The following is a 19,412-nucleotide window of genomic DNA, read 5'->3' as shown; positions in this document are numbered from 1 at the left end:
ATCTCTGGCAGCAGTGCTAGTGAGAGAGGCAATTGTTGGTGGCAGTGAAGGAGTTGATTGCTGGCAGGTGGTATATAGCACTGGGATGCTGCATTGTGCTGTGCTGAATGAAACACAGTTACACAAAACAGATGGTGGACTTTATGCCGCGTAGCACATAAGAGAGCAGTGATCAACGAGAGCGCAAAGAAAGCACCGGAGCCAAGGGGGATTAGCTCAAGTGGTAGAGCGCTCGCTTAGCATGCGAGAGGTAGCGGGATCAATGCCCGCATCCTCCAAAGGAAAGCCCTCACGTGGGGTGACCTGCTTTGGATTTTTTTTTTCTTCAGGCTCGGCACTGAGCGCTGTGGGAAAAGCCTCGCCTCTCTAGTCAAAAGGCCAAGCAGGAGTCATCCTCGTAACATGTGCCATGGCGTTGACACTCTCGGGCAGATGTGGCTTCAGCCCATAAATTGACACAGAAGGACTAACACAAAGCATAAAGTGCTTGCTTTGCCTGCCAGAAGTCGCGCAAGGCAGTGTTGGACCAAAGCAATCTATTACCCAAAGCACGGCCAGCCTTCCATGGCCAAGAGACAATATTCCATTAGTGCAAAAAGTGCAAGTGCCATGTAGAAGCTGAGAGGTTTCCACTGGTTTTATCACCACAATCACGTCCCACTTCCTTGACACAGAAGTGTCACAGACCCAACCAGAACAGGGCTTTTGGAGGGAACTAGGGGCTAGCCTTCTGCCCACTGATTAGGGCCCATGGAGAGAGCAGATCATTCTCCAATGATGGACAACAACGCGATGAACGCTGAGAGCGAGGCTTGGATTACAACTCTGTATAAAGACAATAAATCTTCCCTTGCGGAGTGGATGGAAAGATGTCATATTAACCCGGTACAGGTCAATGGTCAGAGGAAATATGGTGGCCCTCGTGCAGACTGGGTTGGAGAAGATCCTCTGTTTGGGACAGAAATATTTATCAACAATCTCCCTCAAGAAATCTATGAATAGATCAATGAATTCCACAGTTCAGACTGTTGGAATATTGTATGAGTTTTGTCTTAGGATGGACAGATTAGACAAGTGAAAGCAAAGAGCTGAAAGACAGCACGTGTAGGGGACTTGGCGCATTGAGGGCTGGGTTTGTTGCCGGGCTGTCTGCGGTGTGCTCCCCGATTAATCAAAGCATTTTCTGGGTGAAAGAAAGCCCTTTGCCTAAGCAAAGAAAGAGAGATTGCCAGAGAAAAAGGTCAACTTAGCAGAGGATGGTTTCGATCCATCGACCTCTGGGTTATGGGCCCAGCACGCTTCCGCTGCGCCACTCTGCTCCAGGCCGGAAGACCCAGCAAAAATAGGAGGATGTAATATGCTACCGGTCCTACGGGACAAAAACTTCAGGAAATTCTTTGGCTGGGAGGCAACCTCGCCTGCCGCTCCACGGCCACTTTCCACATTCTGCTTATAGAAGGCTTTCATGGGAAAAGATCGGTTCCTCTCTGTTTCAGGCAGCTCCTATTGACTTTGCAGAGTCTCACATCAGGCCAATGTGGAGCCCCTCTAAAGATCTCCTACGGATGTGAATGGGGAGTGGGTCCATCCGGCAAAGTCGCAAGGTAGATTAATAGGCACTGACATTGATTTTGACAAGTCAACCCCAAGTCAAAGGTACTTAGAAAAAGCTCTGGCCCAGTCTTGGGGCTTTTCTTCTCCAATGGAAAGGCTTTCTAGCCTCAAAGACGCAATGGGCTGTCCTACATGTTCACAGTGGTGGTGTGTACGGCTGAAGAAAGGCATGTCTTTGGGTGGACTTGACCCACATCTGAATGTATTCACAGAGATGGTTACCATGGCCTAAAGCAGCACCTTTTAGCACCTGTCAGGCCAGGGAAGCCACATGTGTCCTGCCAAAGAGCATTGGTGGTTCAGTGGTAGAATTCTCGCCTGCCACGCGGGAGGCCCGGGTTCGATTCCCGGCCAATGCAATTATGCTCACTTTCTATCCAGCTATCGCCTCACAGGTAGCTCAGTATCCCGCCGCCCCCAGATATCCAGTACCTTGGAAGGTGTCAAGGCTCATGTGTATTGTCTAGAACCTGCTAGTCGGTGTGAGCCTTTTTGAAACCACCTCCTTCAAATGACATCATGGAAAGCCATGGGGCCATACCGAAGGAAATGGTTGTTAGTCGCCCACGGACATGCTTGGAGGTGCCACTCTGCCACCAAGGGTTCCATGGATAACACCAGAACCCTCGCTACTGGCTGGAGAAGGAGCTTCTTCCCAAGGGATTCTGCTGTCCAAAGTCTCAGGAAAGAAAAAAGGGACCTCTGTGGAGGAAGAGTGAAAACCTTTGAAATTGGGAAAATGGAGGCTGTCTTGGTATCTAGCGGCCACAGCCTAACCCATCAATGCTGACACGGGGAGGTGCCTGGAGATATAGCTATCTAACGTGGTAGGTGTTCTGATGCCATCTGATGGTTGGTTTCCAGATTGCATTCTGGGTGATCTTAGATGTATATACAGCATTTAAATGTGAAGCTGCAAGTAGTAAAAAATGAGGAAATATATCTATGCTTTGAGTCTGTGGAATGTAGACCTAATGTGTCATGTCAATAAGCAGCGTACGGGGTAAAAAGGTGATTTTTAATCCTTTGCGCTTGAAGATTGCATCTCTGGCAACAGTGCTAGTGAGAGAGGCAATTGTTGGTGGCAGTGAAGGAGTTGATTGCTGGCAGGTGGTATATAGCACTGGGATGCTGCATTGTGCTGTGCTGAATGAAACACAGTTACACAAAACAGATGGTGGACTTTATGCCGCGTAGCACATAAGAGAGCAGTGATCAACGAGAGCGCAAAGAAAGCACCGGAGCCAAGGGGGATTAGCTCAAGTGGTAGAGCGCTCGCTTAGCATGCGAGAGGTAGCGGGATCAATGCCCGCATCCTCCAAAGGAAAGCCCTCACGTGGGGTGACCTGCTTTGGATTTTTTTTTTCTTCAGGCTCGGCACTGAGCGCTGTGGGAAAAGCCTCGCCTCTCTAGTCAAAAGGCCAAGCAGGAGTCATCCTCGTAACATGTGCCATGGCGTTGACACTCTCGGGCAGATGTGGCTTCAGCCCATAAATTGACACAGAAGGACTAACACAAAGCATAAAGTGCTTGCTTTGCCTGCCAGAAGTCGCGCAAGGCAGTGTTGGACCAAAGCAATCTATTACCCAAAGCACGGCCAGCCTTCCATGGCCAAGAGACAATATTCCATTAGTGCAAAAAGTGCAAGTGCCATGTAGAAGCTGAGAGGTTTCCACTGGTTTTATCACCACAATCACGTCCCACTTCCTTGACACAGAAGTGTCACAGACCCAACCAGAACAGGGCTTTTGGAGGGAACTAGGGGCTAGCCTTCTGCCCACTGATTAGGGCCCATGGAGAGAGCAGATCATTCTCCAATGATGGACAACAACGCGATGAACGCTGAGAGCGAGGCTTGGATTACAACTCTGTATAAAGACAATAAATCTTCCCTTGCGGAGTGGATGGAAAGATGTCATATTAACCCGGTACAGGTCAATGGTCAGAGGAAATATGGTGGCCCTCGTGCAGACTGGGTTGGAGAAGATCCTCTGTTTGGGACAGAAATATTTATCAACAATCTCCCTCAAGAAATCTATGAATAGATCAATGAATTCCACAGTTCAGACTGTTGGAATATTGTATGAGTTTTGTCTTAGGATGGACAGATTAGACAAGTGAAAGCAAAGAGCTGAAAGACAGCACGTGTAGGGGACTTGGCGCATTGAGGGCTGGGTTTGTTGCCGGGCTGTCTGCGGTGTGCTCCCCGATTAATCAAAGCATTTTCTGGGTGAAAGAAAGCCCTTTGCCTAAGCAAAGAAAGAGAGATTGCCAGAGAAAAAGGTCAACTTAGCAGAGGATGGTTTTGATCCATCGACCTCTGGGTTATGGGCCCAGCACGCTTCCGCTGCGCCACTCTGCTCCAGGCCGGAAGACCCAGCAAAAATAGGAGGATGTAATATGCTACCGGTCCTACGGGACAAAAACTTCAGGAAATTCTTTGGCTGGGAGGCAACCTCGCCTGCCGCTCCACGGCCACTTTCCACATTCTGCTTATAGAAGGCTTTCATGGGAAAAGATCGGTTCCTCTCTGTTTCAGGCAGCTCCTATTGACTTTGCAGAGTCTCACATCAGGCCAATGTGGAGCCCCTCTAAAGATCTCCTACGGATGTGAATGGGGAGTGGGTCCATCCGGCAAAGTCGCAAGGTAGATTAATAGGCACTGACATTGATTTTGACAAGTCAACCCCAAGTCAAAGGTACTTAGAAAAAGCTCTGGCCCAGTCTTGGGGCTTTTCTTCTCCAATGGAAAGGCTTTCTAGCCTCAAAGACGCAATGGGCTGTCCTACATGTTCACAGTGGTGGTGTGTACGGCTGAAGAAAGGCATGTCTTTGGGTGGACTTGACCCACATCTGAATGTATTCACAGAGATGGTTACCATGGCCTAAAGCAGCACCTTTTAGCACCTGTCAGGCCAGGGAAGCCACATGTGTCCTGCCAAAGAGCATTGGTGGTTCAGTGGTAGAATTCTCGCCTGCCACGCGGGAGGCCCGGGTTCGATTCCCGGCCAATGCAATTATGCTCACTTTCTATCCAGCTATCGCCTCACAGGTAGCTCAGTATCCCGCCGCCCCCAGATATCCAGTACCTTGGAAGGTGTCAAGGCTCATGTGTATTGTCTAGAACCTGCTAGTCGGTGTGAGCCTTTTTGAAACCACCTCCTTCAAATGACATCATGGAAAGCCATGGGGCCATACCGAAGGAAATGGTTGTTAGTCGCCCACGGACATGCTTGGAGGTGCCACTCTGCCACCAAGGGTTCCATGGATAACACCAGAACCCTCGCTACTGGCTGGAGAAGGAGCTTCTTCCCAAGGGATTCTGCTGTCCAAAGTCTCAGGAAAGAAAAAAGGGACCTCTGTGGAGGAAGAGTGAAAACCTTTGAAATTGGGAAAATGGAGGCTGTCTTGGTATCTAGCGGCCACAGCCTAACCCATCAATGCTGACACGGGGAGGTGCCTGGAGATATAGCTATCTAACGTGGTAGGTGTTCTGATGCCATCTGATGGTTGGTTTCCAGATTGCATTCTGGGTGATCTTAGATGTATATACAGCATTTAAATGTGAAGCTGCAAGTAGTAAAAAATGAGGAAATATATCTATGCTTTGAGTCTGTGGAATGTAGACCTAATGTGTCATGTCAATAAGCAGCGTACGGGGTAAAAAGGTGATTTTTAATCCTTTGCGCTTGAAGATTGCATCTCTGGCAACAGTGCTAGTGAGAGAGGCAATTGTTGGTGGCAGTGAAGGAGTTGATTGCTGGCAGGTGGTATATAGCACTGGGATGCTGCATTGTGCTGTGCTGAATGAAACACAGTTACACAAAACAGATGGTGGACTTTATGCCGCGTAGCACATAAGAGAGCAGTGATCAACGAGAGCGCAAAGAAAGCACCGGAGCCAAGGGGGATTAGCTCAAGTGGTAGAGCGCTCGCTTAGCATGCGAGAGGTAGCGGGATCAATGCCCGCATCCTCCAAAGGAAAGCCCTCACGTGGGGTGACCTGCTTTGGATTTTTTTTTTCTTCAGGCTCGGCACTGAGCGCTGTGGGAAAAGCCTCGCCTCTCTAGTCAAAAGGCCAAGCAGGAGTCATCCTCGTAACATGTGCCATGGCGTTGACACTCTCGGGCAGATGTGGCTTCAGCCCATAAATTGACACAGAAGGACTAACACAAAGCATAAAGTGCTTGCTTTGCCTGCCAGAAGTCGCGCAAGGCAGTGTTGGACCAAAGCAATCTATTACCCAAAGCACGGCCAGCCTTCCATGGCCAAGAGACAATATTCCATTAGTGCAAAAAGTGCAAGTGCCATGTAGAAGCTGAGAGGTTTCCACTGGTTTTATCACCACAATCACGTCCCACTTCCTTGACACAGAAGTGTCACAGACCCAACCAGAACAGGGCTTTTGGAGGGAACTAGGGGCTAGCCTTCTGCCCACTGATTAGGGCCCATGGAGAGAGCAGATCATTCTCCAATGATGGACAACAACGCGATGAACGCTGAGAGCGAGGCTTGGATTACAACTCTGTATAAAGACAATAAATCTTCCCTTGCGGAGTGGATGGAAAGATGTCATATTAACCCGGTACAGGTCAATGGTCAGAGGAAATATGGTGGCCCTCGTGCAGACTGGGTTGGAGAAGATCCTCTGTTTGGGACAGAAATATTTATCAACAATCTCCCTCAAGAAATCTATGAATAGATCAATGAATTCCACAGTTCAGACTGTTGGAATATTGTATGAGTTTTGTCTTAGGATGGACAGATTAGACAAGTGAAAGCAAAGAGCTGAAAGACAGCACGTGTAGGGGACTTGGCGCATTGAGGGCTGGGTTTGTTGCCGGGCTGTCTGCGGTGTGCTCCCCGATTAATCAAAGCATTTTCTGGGTGAAAGAAAGCCCTTTGCCTAAGCAAAGAAAGAGAGATTGCCAGAGAAAAAGGTCAACTTAGCAGAGGATGGTTTCGATCCATCGACCTCTGGGTTATGGGCCCAGCACGCTTCCGCTGCGCCACTCTGCTCCAGGCCGGAAGACCCAGCAAAAATAGGAGGATGTAATATGCTACCGGTCCTACGGGACAAAAACTTCAGGAAATTCTTTGGCTGGGAGGCAACCTCGCCTGCCGCTCCACGGCCACTTTCCACATTCTGCTTATAGAAGGCTTTCATGGGAAAAGATCGGTTCCTCTCTGTTTCAGGCAGCTCCTATTGACTTTGCAGAGTCTCACATCAGGCCAATGTGGAGCCCCTCTAAAGATCTCCTACGGATGTGAATGGGGAGTGGGTCCATCCGGCAAAGTCGCAAGGTAGATTAATAGGCACTGACATTGATTTTGACAAGTCAACCCCAAGTCAAAGGTACTTAGAAAAAGCTCTGGCCCAGTCTTGGGGCTTTTCTTCTCCAATGGAAAGGCTTTCTAGCCTCAAAGACGCAATGGGCTGTCCTACATGTTCACAGTGGTGGTGTGTACGGCTGAAGAAAGGCATGTCTTTGGGTGGACTTGACCCACATCTGAATGTATTCACAGAGATGGTTACCATGGCCTAAAGCAGCACCTTTTAGCACCTGTCAGGCCAGGGAAGCCACATGTGTCCTGCCAAAGAGCATTGGTGGTTCAGTGGTAGAATTCTCGCCTGCCACGCGGGAGGCCCGGGTTCGATTCCCGGCCAATGCAATTATGCTCACTTTCTATCCAGCTATCGCCTCACAGGTAGCTCAGTATCCCGCCGCCCCCAGATATCCAGTACCTTGGAAGGTGTCAAGGCTCATGTGTATTGTCTAGAACCTGCTAGTCGGTGTGAGCCTTTTTGAAACCACCTCCTTCAAATGACATCATGGAAAGCCATGGGGCCATACCGAAGGAAATGGTTGTTAGTCGCCCACGGACATGCTTGGAGGTGCCACTCTGCCACCAAGGGTTCCATGGATAACACCAGAACCCTCGCTACTGGCTGGAGAAGGAGCTTCTTCCCAAGGGATTCTGCTGTCCAAAGTCTCAGGAAAGAAAAAAGGGACCTCTGTGGAGGAAGAGTGAAAACCTTTGAAATTGGGAAAATGGAGGCTGTCTTGGTATCTAGCGGCCACAGCCTAACCCATCAATGCTGACATGGGGAGGTGCCTGGAGATATAGCTATCTAACGTGGTAGGTGTTCTGATGCCATCTGATGGTTGGTTTCCAGATTGCATTCTGGGTGATCTTAGATGTATATACAGCATTTAAATGTGAAGCTGCAAGTAGTAAAAAATGAGGAAATATATCTATGCTTTGAGTCTGTGGAATGTAGACCTAATGTGTCATGTCAATAAGCAGCGTACGGGGTAAAAAGGTGATTTTTAATCCTTTGCGCTTGAAGATTGCATCTCTGGCAACAGTGCTAGTGAGAGAGGCAATTGTTGGTGGCAGTGAAGGAGTTGATTGCTGGCAGGTGGTATATAGCACTGGGATGCTGCATTGTGCTGTGCTGAATGAAACACAGTTACACAAAACAGATGGTGGACTTTATGCCGCGTAGCACATAAGAGAGCAGTGATCAACGAGAGCGCAAAGAAAGCACCGGAGCCAAGGGGGATTAGCTCAAGTGGTAGAGCGCTCGCTTAGCATGCGAGAGGTAGCGGGATCAATGCCCGCATCCTCCAAAGGAAAGCCCTCACGTGGGGTGACCTGCTTTGGATTTTTTTTTTCTTCAGGCTCGGCACTGAGCGCTGTGGGAAAAGCCTCGCCTCTCTAGTCAAAAGGCCAAGCAGGAGTCATCCTCGTAACATGTGCCATGGCGTTGACACTCTCGGGCAGATGTGGCTTCAGCCCATAAATTGACACAGAAGGACTAACACAAAGCATAAAGTGCTTGCTTTGCCTTCCAGAAGTCGCGCAAGGCAGTGTTGGACCAAAGCAATCTATTACCCAAAGCACGGCCAGCCTTCCATGGCCAAGAGACAATATTCCATTAGTGCAAAAAGTGCAAGTGCCATGTAGAAGCTGAGAGGTTTCCACTGGTTTTATCACCACAATCACGTCCCACTTCCTTGACACAGAAGTGTCACAGACCCAACCAGAACAGGGCTTTTGGAGGGAACTAGGGGCTAGCCTTCTGCCCACTGATTAGGGCCCATGGAGAGAGCAGATCATTCTCCAATGATGGACAACAACGCGATGAACGCTGAGAGCGAGGCTTGGATTACAACTCTGTATAAAGACAATAAATCTTCCCTTGCGGAGTGGATGGAAAGATGTCATATTAACCCGGTACAGGTCAATGGTCAGAGGAAATATGGTGGCCCTCGTGCAGACTGGGTTGGAGAAGATCCTCTGTTTGGGACAGAAATATTTATCAACAATCTCCCTCAAGAAATCTATGAATAGATCAATGAATTCCACAGTTCAGACTGTTGGAATATTGTATGAGTTTTGTCTTAGGATGGACAGATTAGACAAGTGAAAGCAAAGAGCTGAAAGACAGCACGTGTAGGGGACTTGGCGCATTGAGGGCTGGGTTTGTTGCCGGGCTGTCTGCGGTGTGCTCCCCGATTAATCAAAGCATTTTCTGGGTGAAAGAAAGCCCTTTGCCTAAGCAAAGAAAGAGAGATTGCCAGAGAAAAAGGTCAACTTAGCAGAGGATGGTTTCGATCCATCGACCTCTGGGTTATGGGCCCAGCACGCTTCCGCTGCGCCACTCTGCTCCAGGCCGGAAGACCCAGCAAAAATAGGAGGATGTAATATGCTACCGGTCCTACGGGACAAAAACTTCAGGAAATTCTTTGGCTGGGAGGCAACCTCGCCTGCCGCTCCACGGCCACTTTCCACATTCTGCTTATAGAAGGCTTTCATGGGAAAAGATCGGTTCCTCTCTGTTTCAGGCAGCTCCTATTGACTTTGCAGAGTCTCACATCAGGCCAATGTGGAGCCCCTCTAAAGATCTCCTACGGATGTGAATGGGGAGTGGGTCCATCCGGCAAAGTCGCAAGGTAGATTAATAGGCACTGACATTGATTTTGACAAGTCAACCCCAAGTCAAAGGTACTTAGAAAAAGCTCTGGCCCAGTCTTGGGGCTTTTCTTCTCCAATGGAAAGGCTTTCTAGCCTCAAAGACGCAATGGGCTGTCCTACATGTTCACAGTGGTGGTGTGTACGGCTGAAGAAAGGCATGTCTTTGGGTGGACTTGACCCACATCTGAATGTATTCACAGAGATGGTTACCATGGCCTAAAGCAGCACCTTTTAGCACCTGTCAGGCCAGGGAAGCCACATGTGTCCTGCCAAAGAGCATTGGTGGTTCAGTGGTAGAATTCTCGCCTGCCACGCGGGAGGCCCGGGTTCGATTCCCGGCCAATGCAATTATGCTCACTTTCTATCCAGCTATCGCCTCACAGGTAGCTCAGTATCCCGCCGCCCCCAGATATCCAGTACCTTGGAAGGTGTCAAGGCTCATGTGTATTGTCTAGAACCTGCTAGTCGGTGTGAGCCTTTTTGAAACCACCTCCTTCAAATGACATCATGGAAAGCCATGGGGCCATACCGAAGGAAATGGTTGTTAGTCGCCCACGGACATGCTTGGAGGTGCCACTCTGCCACCAAGGGTTCCATGGATAACACCAGAACCCTCGCTACTGGCTGGAGAAGGAGCTTCTTCCCAAGGGATTCTGCTGTCCAAAGTCTCAGGAAAGAAAAAAGGGACCTCTGTGGAGGAAGAGTGAAAACCTTTGAAATTGGGAAAATGGAGGCTGTCTTGGTATCTAGCGGCCACAGCCTAACCCATCAATGCTGACACGGGGAGGTGCCTGGAGATATAGCTATCTAACGTGGTAGGTGTTCTGATGCCATCTGATGGTTGGTTTCCAGATTGCATTCTGGGTGATCTTAGATGTATATACAGCATTTAAATGTGAAGCTGCAAGTAGTAAAAAATGAGGAAATATATCTATGCTTTGAGTCTGTGGAATGTAGACCTAATGTGTCATGTCAATAAGCAGCGTACGGGGTAAAAAGGTGATTTTTAATCCTTTGCGCTTGAAGATTGCATCTCTGGCAACAGTGCTAGTGAGAGAGGCAATTGTTGGTGGCAGTGAAGGAGTTGATTGCTGGCAGGTGGTATATAGCACTGGGATGCTGCATTGTGCTGTGCTGAATGAAACACAGTTACACAAAACAGATGGTGGACTTTATGCCGCGTAGCACATAAGAGAGCAGTGATCAACGAGAGCGCAAAGAAAGCACCGGAGCCAAGGGGGATTAGCTCAAGTGGTAGAGCGCTCGCTTAGCATGCGAGAGGTAGCGGGATCAATGCCCGCATCCTCCAAAGGAAAGCCCTCACGTGGGGTGACCTGCTTTGGATTTTTTTTTTCTTCAGGCTCGGCACTGAGCGCTGTGGGAAAAGCCTCGCCTCTCTAGTCAAAAGGCCAAGCAGGAGTCATCCTCGTAACATGTGCCATGGCGTTGACACTCTCGGGCAGATGTGGCTTCAGCCCATAAATTGACACAGAAGGACTAACACAAAGCATAAAGTGCTTGCTTTGCCTGCCAGAAGTCGCGCAAGGCAGTGTTGGACCAAAGCAATCTATTACCCAAAGCACGGCCAGCCTTCCATGGCCAAGAGACAATATTCCATTAGTGCAAAAAGTGCAAGTGCCATGTAGAAGCTGAGAGGTTTCCACTGGTTTTATCACCACAATCACGTCCCACTTCCTTGACACAGAAGTGTCACAGACCCAACCAGAACAGGGCTTTTGGAGGGAACTAGGGGCTAGCCTTCTGCCCACTGATTAGGGCCCATGGAGAGAGCAGATCATTCTCCAATGATGGACAACAACGCGATGAACGCTGAGAGCGAGGCTTGGATTACAACTCTGTATAAAGACAATAAATCTTCCCTTGCGGAGTGGATGGAAAGATGTCATATTAACCCGGTACAGGTCAATGGTCAGAGGAAATATGGTGGCCCTCGTGCAGACTGGGTTGGAGAAGATCCTCTGTTTGGGACAGAAATATTTATCAACAATCTCCCTCAAGAAATCTATGAATAGATCAATGAATTCCACAGTTCAGACTGTTGGAATATTGTATGAGTTTTGTCTTAGGATGGACAGATTAGACAAGTGAAAGCAAAGAGCTGAAAGACAGCACGTGTAGGGGACTTGGCGCATTGAGGGCTGGGTTTGTTGCCGGGCTGTCTGCGGTGTGCTCCCCGATTAATCAAAGCATTTTCTGGGTGAAAGAAAGCCCTTTGCCTAAGCAAAGAAAGAGAGATTGCCAGAGAAAAAGGTCAACTTAGCAGAGGATGGTTTCGATCCATCGACCTCTGGGTTATGGGCCCAGCACGCTTCCGCTGCGCCACTCTGCTCCAGGCCGGAAGACCCAGCAAAAATAGGAGGATGTAATATGCTACCGGTCCTACGGGACAAAAACTTCAGGAAATTCTTTGGCTGGGAGGCAACCTCGCCTGCCGCTCCACGGCCACTTTCCACATTCTGCTTATAGAAGGCTTTCATGGGAAAAGATCGGTTCCTCTCTGTTTCAGGCAGCTCCTATTGACTTTGCAGAGTCTCACATCAGGCCAATGTGGAGCCCCTCTAAAGATCTCCTACGGATGTGAATGGGGAGTGGGTCCATCCGGCAAAGTCGCAAGGTAGATTAATAGGCACTGACATTGATTTTGACAAGTCAACCCCAAGTCAAAGGTACTTAGAAAAAGCTCTGGCCCAGTCTTGGGGCTTTTCTTCTCCAATGGAAAGGCTTTCTAGCCTCAAAGACGCAATGGGCTGTCCTACATGTTCACAGTGGTGGTGTGTACGGCTGAAGAAAGGCATGTCTTTGGGTGGACTTGACCCACATCTGAATGTATTCACAGAGATGGTTACCATGGCCTAAAGCAGCACCTTTTAGCACCTGTCAGGCCAGGGAAGCCACATGTGTCCTGCCAAAGAGCATTGGTGGTTCAGTGGTAGAATTCTCGCCTGCCACGCGGGAGGCCCGGGTTCGATTCCCGGCCAATGCAAGTATGCTCACTTTCTATCCAGCTATCGCCTCACAGGTAGCTCAGTATCCCGCCGCCCCCAGATATCCAGTACCTTGGAAGGTGTCAAGGCTCATGTGTATTGTCTAGAACCTGCTAGTCGGTGTGAGCCTTTTTGAAACCACCTCCTTCAAATGACATCATGGAAAGCCATGGGGCCATACCGAAGGAAATGGTTGTTAGTCGCCCACGGACATGCTTGGAGGTGCCACTCTGCCACCAAGGGTTCCATGGATAACACCAGAACCCTCGCTACTGGCTGGAGAAGGAGCTTCTTCCCAAGGGATTCTGCTGTCCAAAGTCTCAGGAAAGAAAAAAGGGACCTCTGTGGAGGAAGAGTGAAAACCTTTGAAATTGGGAAAATGGAGGCTGTCTTGGTATCTAGCGGCCACAGCCTAACCCATCAATGCTGACACGGGGAGGTGCCTGGAGATATAGCTATCTAACGTGGTAGGTGTTCTGATGCCATCTGATGGTTGGTTTCCAGATTGCATTCTGGGTGATCTTAGATGTATATACAGCATTTAAATGTGAAGCTGCAAGTAGTAAAAAATGAGGAAATATATCTATGCTTTGAGTCTGTGGAATGTAGACCTAATGTGTCATGTCAATAAGCAGCGTACGGGGTAAAAAGGTGATTTTTAATCCTTTGCGCTTGAAGATTGCATCTCTGGCAACAGTGCTAGTGAGAGAGGCAATTGTTGGTGGCAGTGAAGGAGTTGATTGCTGGCAGGTGGTATATAGCACTGGGATGCTGCATTGTGCTGTGCTGAATGAAACACAGTTACACAAAACAGATGGTGGACTTTATGCCGCGTAGCACATAAGAGAGCAGTGATCAACGAGAGCGCAAAGAAAGCACCGGAGCCAAGGGGGATTAGCTCAAGTGGTAGAGCGCTCGCTTAGCATGCGAGAGGTAGCGGGATCAATGCCCGCATCCTCCAAAGGAAAGCCCTCACGTGGGGTGACCTGCTTTGGATTTTTTTTTTCTTCAGGCTCGGCACTGAGCGCTGTGGGAAAAGCCTCGCCTCTCTAGTCAAAAGGCCAAGCAGGAGTCATCCTCGTAACATGTGCCATGGCGTTGACACTCTCGGGCAGATGTGGCTTCAGCCCATAAATTGACACAGAAGGACTAACACAAAGCATAAAGTGCTTGCTTTGCCTGCCAGAAGTCGCGCAAGGCAGTGTTGGACCAAAGCAATCTATTACCCAAAGCACGGCCAGCCTTCCATGGCCAAGAGACAATATTCCATTAGTGCAAAAAGTGCAAGTGCCATGTAGAAGCTGAGAGGTTTCCACTGGTTTTATCACCACAATCACGTCCCACTTCCTTGACACAGAAGTGTCACAGACCCAACCAGAACAGGGCTTTTGGAGGGAACTAGGGGCTAGCCTTCTGCCCACTGATTAGGGCCCATGGAGAGAGCAGATCATTCTCCAATGATGGACAACAACGCGATGAACGCTGAGAGCGAGGCTTGGATTACAACTCTGTATAAAGACAATAAATCTTCCCTTGCGGAGTGGATGGAAAGATGTCATATTAACCCGGTACAGGTCAATGGTCAGAGGAAATATGGTGGCCCTCGTGCAGACTGGGTTGGAGAAGATCCTCTGTTTGGGACAGAAATATTTATCAACAATCTCCCTCAAGAAATCTATGAATAGATCAATGAATTCCACAGTTCAGACTGTTGGAATATTGTATGAGTTTTGTCTTAGGATGGACAGATTAGACAAGTGAAAGCAAAGAGCTGAAAGACAGCACGTGTAGGGGACTTGGCGCATTGAGGGCTGGGTTTGTTGCCGGGCTGTCTGCGGTGTGCTCCCCGATTAATCAAAGCATTTTCTGGGTGAAAGAAAGCCCTTTGCCTAAGCAAAGAAAGAGAGATTGCCAGAGAAAAAGGTCAACTTAGCAGAGGATGGTTTCGATCCATCGACCTCTGGGTTATGGGCCCAGCACGCTTCCGCTGCGCCACTCTGCTCCAGGCCGGAAGACCCAGCAAAAATAGGAGGATGTAATATGCTACCGGTCCTACGGGACAAAAACTTCAGGAAATTCTTTGGCTGGGAGGCAACCTCGCCTGCCGCTCCACGGCCACTTTCCACATTCTGCTTATAGAAGGCTTTCATGGGAAAAGATCGGTTCCTCTCTGTTTCAGGCAGCTCCTATTGACTTTGCAGAGTCTCACATCAGGCCAATGTGGAGCCCCTCTAAAGATCTCCTACGGATGTGAATGGGGAGTGGGTCCATCCGGCAAAGTCGCAAGGTAGATTAATAGGCACTGACATTGATTTTGACAAGTCAACCCCAAGTCAAAGGTACTTAGAAAAAGCTCTGGCCCAGTCTTGGGGCTTTTCTTCTCCAATGGAAAGGCTTTCTAGCCTCAAAGACGCAATGGGCTGTCCTACATGTTCACAGTGGTGGTGTGTACGGCTGAAGAAAGGCATGTCTTTGGGTGGACTTGACCCACATCTGAATGTATTCACAGAGATGGTTACCATGGCCTAAAGCAGCACCTTTTAGCACCTGTCAGGCCAGGGAAGCCACATGTGTCCTGCCAAAGAGCATTGGTGGTTCAGTGGTAGAATTCTCGCCTGCCACGCGGGAGGCCCGGGTTCGATTCCCGGCCAATGCAATTATGCTCACTTTCTATCCAGCTATCGCCTCACAGGTAGCTCAGTATCCCGCCGCCCCCAGATATCCAGTACCTTGGAAGGTGTCAAGGCTCATGTGTATTGTCTAGAACCTGCTAGTCGGTGTGAGCCTTTTTGAAACCACCTCCTTCAAATGACATCATGGAAAGCCATGGGGCCATACCGAAGGAAATGGTTGTTAGTCGCCCACGGACATGCTTGGAGGTGCCACTCTGCCACCAAGGGTTCCATGGATAACACCAGAACCCTCGCTACTGGCTGGAGAAGGAGCTTCTTCCCAAGGGATTCTGCTGTCCAAAGTCTCAGGAAAGAAAAAAGGGACCTCTGTGGAGGAAGAGTGAAAACCTTTGAAATTGGGAAAATGGAGGCTGTCTTGGTATCTAGCGGCCACAGCCTAACCCATCAATGCTGACACGGGGAGGTGCCTGGAGATATAGCTATCTAACGTGGTAGGTGTTCTGATGCCATCTGATGGTTGGTTTCCAGATTGCATTCTGGGTGATCTTAGATGTATATACAGCATTTAAATGTGAAGCTGCAAGTAGTAAAAAATGAGGAAATATATCTATGCTTTGAGTCTGTGGAATGTAGACCTAATGTGTCATGTCAATAAGCAGCGTACGGGGTAAAAAGGTGATTTTTAATCCTTTGCGCTTGAAGATTGCATCTCTGGCAACAGTGCTAGTGAGAGAGGCAATTGTTGGTGGCAGTGAAGGAGTTGATTGCTGGCAGGTGGTATATAGCACTGGGATGCTGCATTGTGCTGTGCTGAATGAAACACAGTTACACAAAACAGATGGTGGACTTTATGCCGCGTAGCACATAAGAGAGCAGTGATCAACGAGAGCGCAAAGAAAGCACCGGAGCCAAGGGGGATTAGCTCAAGTGGTAGAGCGCTCGCTTAGCATGCGAGAGGTAGCGGGATCAATGCCCGCATCCTCCAAAGGAAAGCCCTCACGTGGGGTGACCTGCTTTGGATTTTTTTTTTCTTCAGGCTCGGCACTGAGCGCTGTGGGAAAAGCCTCGCCTCTCTAGTCAAAAGGCCAAGCAGGAGTCATCCTCGTAACATGTGCCATGGCGTTGACACTCTCGGGCAGATGTGGCTTCAGCCCATAAATTGACACAGAAGGACTAACACAAAGCATAAAGTGCTTGCTTTGCCTGCCAGAAGTCGCGCAAGGCAGTGTTGGACCAAAGCAATCTATTACCCAAAGCACGGCCAGCCTTCCATGGCCAAGAGACAATATTCCATTAGTGCAAAAAGTGCAAGTGCCATGTAGAAGCTGAGAGGTTTCCACTGGTTTTATCACCACAATCACGTCCCACTTCCTTGACACAGAAGTGTCACAGACCCAACCAGAACAGGGCTTTTGGAGGGAACTAGGGGCTAGCCTTCTGCCCACTGATTAGGGCCCATGGAGAGAGCAGATCATTCTCCAATGATGGACAACAACGCGATGAACGCTGAGAGCGAGGCTTGGATTACAACTCTGTATAAAGACAATAAATCTTCCCTTGCGGAGTGGATGGAAAGATGTCATATTAACCCGGTACAGGTCAATGGTCAGAGGAAATATGGTGGCCCTCGTGCAGACTGGGTTGGAGAAGATCCTCTGTTTGGGACAGAAATATTTATCAACAATCTCCCTCAAGAAATCTATGAATACATCAATGAATTCCACAGTTCAGACTGTTGGAATATTGTATGAGTTTTGTCTTAGGATGGACAGATTAGACAAGTGAAAGCAAAGAGCTGAAAGACAGCACGTGTAGGGGACTTGGCGCATTGAGGGCTGGGTTTGTTGCCGGGCTGTCTGCGGTGTGCTCCCCGATTAATCAAAGCATTTTCTGGGTGAAAGAAAGCCCTTTGCCTAAGCAAAGAAAGAGAGATTGCCAGAGAAAAAGGTCAACTTAGCAGAGGATGGTTTCGATCCATCGACCTCTGGGTTATGGGCCCAGCACGCTTCCGCTGCGCCACTCTGCTCCAGGCCGGAAGACCCAGCAAAAATAGGAGGATGTAATATGCTACCGGTCCTACGGGACAAAAACTTCAGGAAATTCTTTGGCTGGGAGGCAACCTCGCCTGCCGCTCCACGGCCACTTTCCACATTCTGCTTATAGAAGGCTTTCATGGGAAAAGATCGGTTCCTCTCTGTTTCAGGCAGCTCCTATTGACTTTGCAGAGTCTCACATCAGGCCAATGTGGAGCCCCTCTAAAGATCTCCTACGGATGTGAATGGGGAGTGGGTCCATCCGGCAAAGTCGCAAGGTAGATTAATAGGCACTGACATTGATTTTGACAAGTCAACCCCAAGTCAAAGGTACTTAGAAAAAGCTCTGGCCCAGTCTTGGGGCTTTTCTTCTCCAATGGAAAGGCTTTCTAGCCTCAAAGACGCAATGGGCTGTCCTACATGTTCACAGTGGTGGTGTGTACGGCTGAAGAAAGGCATGTCTTTGGGTGGACTTGACCCACATCTGAATGTATTCACAGAGATGGTTACCATGGCCTAAAGCAGCACCTTTTAGCACCTGTCAGGCCAGGGAAGCCACATGTGTCCTGCCAAAGAGCATTGGTGGTTCAGTGGTAGAATTCTCGCCTGCCACGCGGGAGGCCCGGGTTCGATTCCCGGCCAATGCAAGTATGCTCACTTTCTATCCAGCTATCGCCTCACAGGTAGCTCAGTATCCCGCCGCCCCCAGATATCCAGTACCTTGGAAGGTGTCAAGGCTCATGTGTATTGTCTAGAACCTGCTAGTCGGTGTGAGCCTTTTTGAAACCACCTCCTTCAAATGACATCATGGAAAGCCATGGGGCCATACCGAAGGAAATGGTTGTTAGTCGCCCACGGACATGCTTGGAGGTGCCACTCTGCCACCAAGGGTTCCATGGATAACACCAGAACCCTCGCTACTGGCTGGAGAAGGAGCTTCTTCCCAAGGGATTCTGCTGTCCAAAGTCTCAGGAAAGAAAAAAGGGACCTCTGTGGAGGAAGAGTGAAAACCTTTGAAATTGGGAAAATGGAGGCTGTCTTGGTGTCTAGCGGCCACAGCCTAACCCATCAATGCTGACACGGGGAGGTGCCTGGAGATATAGCTATCTAACGTGGTAGGTGTTCTGATGCCATCTGATGGTTGGTTTCCAGATTGCATTCTGGGTGATCTTAGATGTATATACAGCATTTAAATGTGAAGCTGCAAGTAGTAAAAAATGAGGAAATATATCTATGCTTTGAGTCTGTGGAATGTAGACCTAATGTGTCATGTCAATAAGCAGCGTACGGGGTAAAAAGGTGATTTTTAATCCTTTGCGCTTGAAGATTGCATCTCTGGCAACAGTGCTAGTGAGAGAGGCAATTGTTGGTGGCAGTGAAGGAGTTGATTGCTGGCAGGTGGTATATAGCACTGGGATGCTGCATTGTGCTGTGCTGAATGAAACACAGTTACACAAAACAGATGGTGGACTTTATGCCGCGTAGCACATAAAAGAGCAGTGATCAACGAGAGCGCAAAGAAAGCACCGGAGCCAAGGGGGATTAGCTCAAGTGGTAGAGCGCTCGCTTAGCATGCGAGAGGTAGCGGGATCAATGCCCGCATCCTCCAAAGGAAAGCCCTCACGTGGGGTGACCTGCTTTGGATTTTTTTTTTCTTCAGGCTCGGCACTGAGCGCTGTGGGAAAAGCCTCGCCTCTCTAGTCAAAAGGCCAAGCAGGAGTCATCCTCGTAACATGTGCCATGGCGTTGACACTCTCGGGCAGATGTGGCTTCAGCCCATAAATTGACACAGAAGGACTAACACAAAGCATAAAGTGCTTGCTTTGCCTGCCAGAAGTCGCGCAAGGCAGTGTTGGACCAAAGCAATCTATTACCCAAAGCACGGCCAGCCTTCCATGGCCAAGAGACAATATTCCATTAGTGCAAAAAGTGCAAGTGCCATGTAGAAGCTGAGAGGTTTCCACTGGTTTTATCACCACAATCACGTCCCACTTCCTTGACACAGAAGTGTCACAGACCCAACCAGAACAGGGCTTTTGGAGGGAACTAGGGGCTAGCCTTCTGCCCACTGATTAGGGCCCATGGAGAGAGCAGATCATTCTCCAATGATGGACAACAACGCGATGAACGCTGAGAGCGAGGCT

At 49.1% G+C, this 19,412-nt stretch overlaps 21 non-coding genes across 21 annotated transcripts; 15 read left to right on the top strand and 6 right to left on the bottom strand.

Annotated features, from left to right (window-relative positions):
- Positions 1 to 205: 205 nt before the first annotated feature.
- TRNAA-AGC (transfer RNA alanine (anticodon AGC)) lies at positions 206 to 278 on the top strand. Its single transcript has one exon. It is a non-coding gene; the product is annotated as a tRNA-Ala (tRNA).
- A 969-nt stretch (positions 279 to 1,247) lies between these two features.
- TRNAM-CAU (transfer RNA methionine (anticodon CAU)) lies at positions 1,248 to 1,319 on the bottom strand. The gene has a single exon. It is a non-coding gene; the product is annotated as a tRNA-Met (tRNA).
- A 583-nt stretch (positions 1,320 to 1,902) lies between these two features.
- Positions 1,903 to 1,973, top strand: TRNAG-GCC (transfer RNA glycine (anticodon GCC)). Its single transcript has one exon. It is a non-coding gene; the product is annotated as a tRNA-Gly (tRNA).
- An 889-nt stretch (positions 1,974 to 2,862) lies between these two features.
- Positions 2,863 to 2,935, top strand: TRNAA-AGC (transfer RNA alanine (anticodon AGC)). Its single transcript has one exon. It is a non-coding gene; the product is annotated as a tRNA-Ala (tRNA).
- Positions 2,936 to 4,559: 1,624 nt separating this feature from the next.
- Positions 4,560 to 4,630, top strand: TRNAG-GCC (transfer RNA glycine (anticodon GCC)). Its single transcript has one exon. It is a non-coding gene; the product is annotated as a tRNA-Gly (tRNA).
- Positions 4,631 to 5,519: 889 nt separating this feature from the next.
- TRNAA-AGC (transfer RNA alanine (anticodon AGC)) lies at positions 5,520 to 5,592 on the top strand. Its single transcript has one exon. It is a non-coding gene; the product is annotated as a tRNA-Ala (tRNA).
- A 969-nt stretch (positions 5,593 to 6,561) lies between these two features.
- Positions 6,562 to 6,633, bottom strand: TRNAM-CAU (transfer RNA methionine (anticodon CAU)). Its single transcript has one exon. It is a non-coding gene; the product is annotated as a tRNA-Met (tRNA).
- Positions 6,634 to 7,216: 583 nt separating this feature from the next.
- Positions 7,217 to 7,287, top strand: TRNAG-GCC (transfer RNA glycine (anticodon GCC)). Its single transcript has one exon. It is a non-coding gene; the product is annotated as a tRNA-Gly (tRNA).
- An 889-nt stretch (positions 7,288 to 8,176) lies between these two features.
- Positions 8,177 to 8,249, top strand: TRNAA-AGC (transfer RNA alanine (anticodon AGC)). The gene has a single exon. It is a non-coding gene; the product is annotated as a tRNA-Ala (tRNA).
- A 969-nt stretch (positions 8,250 to 9,218) lies between these two features.
- On the bottom strand, positions 9,219 to 9,290 carry TRNAM-CAU (transfer RNA methionine (anticodon CAU)). Its single transcript has one exon. It is a non-coding gene; the product is annotated as a tRNA-Met (tRNA).
- A 583-nt stretch (positions 9,291 to 9,873) lies between these two features.
- On the top strand, positions 9,874 to 9,944 carry TRNAG-GCC (transfer RNA glycine (anticodon GCC)). The gene has a single exon. It is a non-coding gene; the product is annotated as a tRNA-Gly (tRNA).
- Positions 9,945 to 10,833: 889 nt separating this feature from the next.
- TRNAA-AGC (transfer RNA alanine (anticodon AGC)) lies at positions 10,834 to 10,906 on the top strand. The gene has a single exon. It is a non-coding gene; the product is annotated as a tRNA-Ala (tRNA).
- A 969-nt stretch (positions 10,907 to 11,875) lies between these two features.
- TRNAM-CAU (transfer RNA methionine (anticodon CAU)) lies at positions 11,876 to 11,947 on the bottom strand. The gene has a single exon. It is a non-coding gene; the product is annotated as a tRNA-Met (tRNA).
- A 583-nt stretch (positions 11,948 to 12,530) lies between these two features.
- On the top strand, positions 12,531 to 12,601 carry TRNAG-GCC (transfer RNA glycine (anticodon GCC)). Its single transcript has one exon. It is a non-coding gene; the product is annotated as a tRNA-Gly (tRNA).
- Positions 12,602 to 13,490: 889 nt separating this feature from the next.
- Positions 13,491 to 13,563, top strand: TRNAA-AGC (transfer RNA alanine (anticodon AGC)). The gene has a single exon. It is a non-coding gene; the product is annotated as a tRNA-Ala (tRNA).
- Positions 13,564 to 14,532: 969 nt separating this feature from the next.
- TRNAM-CAU (transfer RNA methionine (anticodon CAU)) lies at positions 14,533 to 14,604 on the bottom strand. The gene has a single exon. It is a non-coding gene; the product is annotated as a tRNA-Met (tRNA).
- Positions 14,605 to 15,187: 583 nt separating this feature from the next.
- Positions 15,188 to 15,258, top strand: TRNAG-GCC (transfer RNA glycine (anticodon GCC)). The gene has a single exon. It is a non-coding gene; the product is annotated as a tRNA-Gly (tRNA).
- An 889-nt stretch (positions 15,259 to 16,147) lies between these two features.
- On the top strand, positions 16,148 to 16,220 carry TRNAA-AGC (transfer RNA alanine (anticodon AGC)). Its single transcript has one exon. It is a non-coding gene; the product is annotated as a tRNA-Ala (tRNA).
- Positions 16,221 to 17,189: 969 nt separating this feature from the next.
- Positions 17,190 to 17,261, bottom strand: TRNAM-CAU (transfer RNA methionine (anticodon CAU)). Its single transcript has one exon. It is a non-coding gene; the product is annotated as a tRNA-Met (tRNA).
- Positions 17,262 to 17,844: 583 nt separating this feature from the next.
- Positions 17,845 to 17,915, top strand: TRNAG-GCC (transfer RNA glycine (anticodon GCC)). Its single transcript has one exon. It is a non-coding gene; the product is annotated as a tRNA-Gly (tRNA).
- Positions 17,916 to 18,804: 889 nt separating this feature from the next.
- TRNAA-AGC (transfer RNA alanine (anticodon AGC)) lies at positions 18,805 to 18,877 on the top strand. The gene has a single exon. It is a non-coding gene; the product is annotated as a tRNA-Ala (tRNA).
- The last annotated feature ends 535 nt before the right edge of the window (positions 18,878 to 19,412 follow it).

This window comes from Staurois parvus, unplaced genomic scaffold (assembly GCF_062004578.1).
Source record: "Staurois parvus isolate SC_StPar_1 unplaced genomic scaffold, SC_StPar_1.0 ptg001130l, whole genome shotgun sequence".
Classification (NCBI taxonomy): domain Eukaryota; kingdom Metazoa; phylum Chordata; class Amphibia; order Anura; family Ranidae; genus Staurois; species Staurois parvus.
The sequence above is the reverse complement of the archived record's forward strand: the minus strand, read 5'-3'. Positions and strand labels throughout refer to the sequence as shown.